The sequence below is a fragment of the Macadamia integrifolia genome, chromosome 13 (assembly GCF_013358625.1).
Source record: "Macadamia integrifolia cultivar HAES 741 chromosome 13, SCU_Mint_v3, whole genome shotgun sequence".
Classification (NCBI taxonomy): domain Eukaryota; kingdom Viridiplantae; phylum Streptophyta; class Magnoliopsida; order Proteales; family Proteaceae; genus Macadamia; species Macadamia integrifolia.
In genome coordinates, this window is record NC_056569.1 from 13038198 (window position 1) to 13044489 (window position 6292).

Genomic DNA, 6292 nt, shown 5'->3' on the forward strand with positions numbered 1-6292 from the left:
AGAAAAAGAAGAAGAAGAAGGAGAAGAGGGGACTGGTTTTCTGTTACAGGGAAGAAGAAGAAGGAAAGGAAGAAGGGCTGGGGGAAGTGGGTTCGGTTGGGAGGTTTGGTTAGGAGGAACAGAAGAGGTGCAGTTCGGTTGTAGCAGCAGGGAAGAAGAAGAAGAAGAAGAGGTGCAGGTTCGGTTGCAGCAACAAGGAAGAAGAAGAGAAGAAGAAGAAGGAGGAGAAAGGTGAAAAGGGGCGACTGATTTTCTGCTATAGGGAAAAGAAGAAAGAAAGGAAGAAAAGATGGGGGAAGAGATTAGGGCTTGACATCCTAATCTAAGGGCTTATGTCTAAAGAACAAAAATAGATCAAATCAAACCTACTTATTAAGTGAGTATATTAAGCCACAAATGAAACCGATTAATTAAATAAAGATATAACAATAAAAGAAAGCAAAACAAATGAAAATGAAAAATAAAACGAATTAGTAAAAACAATGGATTGGACCCAATGACCCAAATCAAACTATATTGAACCCAATTAAAGCAAGATAAACCCAATTGAACCGGAATCAACTAATTCACATTTAATAAACTATACTAAACCAAATTGAAACTAATTGAACCTAATTAAATCTAAATGAATCAATTAATAAATCATAAGCTAATCTATTAATTAAATTAATTCTAAATCGCTATTGGGAGAAAAAAAAAAAAGAAAAATAAATAAATACCTTAAACTCGGCTTTAATCAAGAAACAAGGGGGGATAACCCTTGTGCTTCAAGCCCCAAATTGAACCGAACAGGACTAGATCTCCCGGCTCAAGGAAGGATTAATGTATTAAACTTTTAGACTTAGAGAATATTTGATTTTAGAGAGAAGAAGTTAGCCAAAACCTTAAGGGGGCCATCCTCTCTCCCAAATTCTCAATTTTTCTCCTCCCCTTTTCAAAGAGAGGAAGAGCTATACTTATAGCCTTGGGACTTGAGACAATTCTCTCTTATTTCCGATGTGAGACTAAAAAACTAGAGATAATTGTCCAAAAAGGCTTGCCTTTGGGCAAAGGGGTTTGGGCGTCATGTGGCACTTCTTGTTGCTCGGAATGGAATCTGATACTGAACTTTGGAGTCAACTTCCGGGGATCATATCTTTCAAACCGTTAGTCAAAATCCGACGTGTAATATGTTGTTAGAAAGCTCAGTCCGAGCACTATCCAATGATGTGAGACACAATTATGGTCTCGACCAGGAACCTTTACAAAAATATGCATAAAGTAAGGACCCGGATCAGATAATGAAAGAGAGAATCGGGCATCGATTCGCATAATTCTCACATCAAAGTGTAATATCCGACTGGAGGGGACAAACAACAATAATCCACAATATCAAATTCTAATTTTTTAAAACATTTTCTCTTGAAAGTTTATAGGGGAAAAATGGTCATTTTCTACTTTAAGCTTGAAAATTCTCCAACTCTAAAATGTCTAACAAGTAACTCTTCATATTGTCATCATTGCCGGGGGGGTGACAAAATTAGGTATCTACAAATATCATCTATGATTAACCGAACCATTAAAAACGTCGATAATTTTGAAAAATCTTGTAAGCATGAAATGACCTCGCTGTTGTCACTTTCTACCACAAGATGAGAGACACCATCTGCTAAAGCCACCAACAAGCCTTCTCTAATTGCCAAAGCCTCACCAATCAACACTAAAGCAACATTACAAGGGTCTGAAACCGCAATCTGTGTTCGGCCCAAGCTATCCCGCAATATAAACCCCAAACCTCTGCGGTTACTAACTCGATTGTAAGATACATCACAATTCATTTTGTAAAAACCAGAGGGAGGAGGGGTCCAATGGGCTGTTGATGTGGGTGAAGGGTCTGCTCTGGAAGGATTAATTGGTGGAAACTTTGCTAAAAGGAATTCATTACAGGCTTTTTGTGCTTGAAGCACCTCCATAGGCATCCACACCTTCCTCCCAAAGAGTAGGTTGTTACGTGCACACCAAAGAAACCAACCAATGAAAGAGCATCGTGAAGCCAACTCCTTAGCTATCCGCTCATCAAAGACAGAAAGAAGAGCAGCTAGTAATCTATTTATAAACTGCAGCACCTTCAATTGTTGGCACAGTAAAAGAGAGACTAGAACCGAACCAAACTACTCTTGCAAACTCACAGGTAAGTAAGATTTGTTCACTAGTTTCGGAATCACAACCACACCTGGGACACTTGCCATCAATTGAAACTAAGGGTTGAATAAGTGCAGAACCAGTGGCTAATCCATTAGCACAAGATCTCCATAGGAAATTCTTAATCTTTGCAAGTGTATAAAATTTCCAAATAAATTTCCAAACCTTTGATGGAACTGTCGACCACCGATGAGAAGATGATGCTGAATGTTGAAGCCTCTCCTTTGCAAACCATCGGTTATTCAAAAGATGGTGTTGCAACCTGGCAGTCACTGAGAGGGTGGGTGAATCAGTGAGTCTACTTCTGATCCCCAAAACATGTCTGATAACCTAGATACACCTGTCCTTATACCTGTCCCTGTTTGCACACAGTCGTATACACACTCAACGTCTCACAGACACTTCCAAGTGTGCACACGCATTCGGCATTCCACGCACTTCAATATATATAATGCAAACAATAAGCACACCTATAACACAGGGTTTTTATGAGGTTCGACAATTTGCCTGCATCTCCGGAGTAGTGCCCATAAAGGCTTCGTACCTACTCAATACACTACTTTTGACTGCACCGACAGTGAAGAGCATTCGCACCCAATTTTCTCAAGCCGAAGCTAAGATGGTACTTGCAAAGCCGATACAATGTGTAGCACCCTCCTAGTGCTTAGCACCCACTAAACACTCAATAAATAATACAATAAATTGGGACTTATATCAATGCCCTACAACTAAGCCCTGCCTAACATATGCATCTACAACTAGATAACATGTTTGCAGTTCATCCATAACTAACCTAGCATATATACAATTCATTCACAACTAACCTTAATATACATACATGCATATAAAGTAAATCAAATGTTAGAGAATCTCACAACCGATTGCCTGGGATGACTGGGAACTTGCACTGCTCACACCTTCCCTTTCCTTAGCTTCTTGCTCTTCAAAGCAACAATAAGCAAACATATCCTTGCTTTCTTCTCTTTCTCTTTGGCGTTGAGTTAATGTATCATTAACACACCTCAACCACCTCTTTTACCTCTTTCTATGGCCTAAGAACAATTATCATCAAGTATTCATATTCATTCGAGAACCAACAAAGATGGGGAAGCTTCTCTTGCCAAAACCGTAGCTTTCTTTCACTCAAAACTCATTTTTCTTGCTGCCATGGTGTAGAGCTTGAAAAAATGAAGAAGTAGCAACTTGGATGGAGTCATTTGGAGTTAGGGTTAGAAAGTTATTTCCATTTCAAATTGGGCCAACTAAAACACTCAAAATGAAATCTTTGGAGATGGCGTAAGCTACGTCGGCGGCACGGGCAACAGAGGCGCAAATCTGACCGTAAATCTCATCTAAAAGATCTTATAATCTAGCCGTCTGATTAAACCAACGAACAATAGATCTAAACCATTAGATTTGAATCTTAGGTCAAAGATGACGTTATCATGATGTACGTGCTGACATCGTCAGACGCATTGTCGATCATTATTTGATTACATCAGCGCATATTCCGAAAATTTGTCAGATTGCTCTCTAAAAGCTGAAACGGCTTACAACCGTAAGATAAGAATCTATTATATCTGATTCAATAAGATCTCTTGAGGTCCTTTGGATGGGGATCTATATCATGTTGCAATGCACAAGCACCATACACAATCAAGCTTAGATCTAGTGCAGCGCCACACCACTACACCCAATGTACTCCACCAATGATAACCTTCGCGCAGACATCTTCAGCTCTAGAACCAACGCACATCTCAGTAGCGACAAGATTAGAACCCTGCCTACATGGCGCAATCTGAGCCTTTGATCAAGGATCAATTAACTCTTATCAATAACAGATAAGCCCCTGCTTCAACAAACTTCAGTGCCAAAAACCCCTTATCAACTCAGACCTTTAAAACCTTGAAATTACACAAAAACCCCTAAAATTTCAAAATTAAAATTCGAAAAATCCACCCAACACCGAGAGCATCTATTGATTTTCTAGTTCGGATTTTTGAACCGGCTTTACGGAAACATGTGTAACTTTTTCATGCGATTTTCGATCGAGCCGAAATGAAGTGTGTTGGAACCACGATTGGTCGCTCAACAACTTTTCAGAAGACCCGATCATTTGACTCAATCATATAAAAAGACCAAAATTCCCCTAGACCTTTCCAATGATGCATCTTCCTCATACGGAACCAGAATGCAATGAAATCAGAACCGTCGGAAAGATCAGATTGTTGCTGTATCTTTACATGAGAAAAATTCTTTTAAAAAGTTCATCTTCAATACCGAAATTACCCCCGAATGCCATAAATGTCGTAACTTCTTCATACGGTATCGGAACGCGACGAAATCAAATACGCTAGACTAGATAAATTACAATCTATCTTTTTCATGAAGAAACGGTCTTCCAAAAATATCTTTTTCACTGTCAAAAATGCCCTCGAGAGTAAATAGGCTAATTTTGTCAGTTTTGGACCCAGAAATCTGCACCACCTACCATAGATGAATCAAACCACTCCATGCACACAATGTGGCTATGTTATCTCATTGTGATATTGAACGCTGCTATATCATCACCTTCAACCACATCACCCAAACTGACCACATCATCATTGCCAAGTGGCCGGGTTGCTAACAAGGACAACCATACAACAACAGATGGTAGGCAGCTTTAACTGAGTAGCGATCAATACCCTCTGCCCCCCACACTTGCTAATCTTCAGCAAGGAAAAGACTCAATTGAATCTGATATATTGCATCACGACCAGCTGGATGGACAAATCGATCAATAAGACTTCTATTCCAGTAGCAGTTCTCTTGATCAATAAAGTCACAGACCATCTGAAAAGACTAGTCTTCAATTGGGGGGGGGGTTGCAATTGGAAATTGGGTAAGGTAGGTAACCAGTTATCAAACCAAAAGTGGATCCATTCACCCATTCCAACCTTCCAAAGTAAACCAGCTTTGAGCACCTTCCTACCTTCCATTATATTTCTCCATGCCCAAGACGGCCTTGCACCCAAAGTTGCATCTAAAAAATCACAGTGGGAAAAGTAAATAAATTTGATGAATCTTACCCATGGTGATTTCGACTCACTCCAAATCTTTCAAGCCACCTTTGAAAGCAAAGCCTTGTTGTCAAGAGATGGGTCATGAAAAGCCAACCAACCTTTCTCCATAGTGATGGAGAACCCTTAGGGAAGGGAGGGGAAATCAGAGTAGAGAGGGGGAAAAGGAGGATCACACTCACACATTCATTCAATAGTCAAATTGCTTTCTCTGAATCTTCAATCGATTACAACCAATATATAGAAAAATAGGAACATGAAATTAGAAACTTAACTGAAATGGAAACTAGCCTAACCTAGGAAACAACTATAAAAAGGAAACCAAAGCAAGGAAATAAATCCTACTCCTACGTTCAAGTGTGGAAAATAAAAGTATGAAATAAAATACTAAGTAAACTACTAATTTTATTTCCAACCATTGTTAGACCAAAACCTTGGGCTAGACCGAATCTTCTTGGCTCTTGGCTTCCAAAGCCGATCATACTGGTCTAATAAGAAAGGGTAGTTGTATCTGCATCAACTCTCCTCCTCTAAAAAGAACTCGACTCCATTGAGTTAGGGAAAGGACCAAGGAGACCGTCTGAAGGAATACGCTGAATGAGGAACGATCCCACCATCTTCTTGAGCTTAATTTCAGGGAGATCTTTGGCAGGATGAAACTTCATAGTCTCGTTGGCATGCTTGAAGGCATAGGTATTGGCATAGCCACAATGCTGTACTTTCTTATCAAACAACCAAGGTCGACCGAGAAGGATATGGCACACCTTTAGAGGGAGAACATCACATTGGACTGTATCCTTAAATCCACCAATAGAATATGTGACCAAGCACTTATCTGTGATTTTGAGATTAGTGTTGTTCACCCAAGCAACCTTGTAAGGATTAGGATGTGGTTCTGTATTCAATCCCAGCTTACGAACAGCGTCTTCAGAGACAACATTAGTGCAACTGCCTCCATCAATGACCAAGGTTAGCAACTGATCATTGCACTTCACACGAGTTTGAAAAATACTACTGCGGCACCAATCTTCATTTTCAGTGGCCTTCTG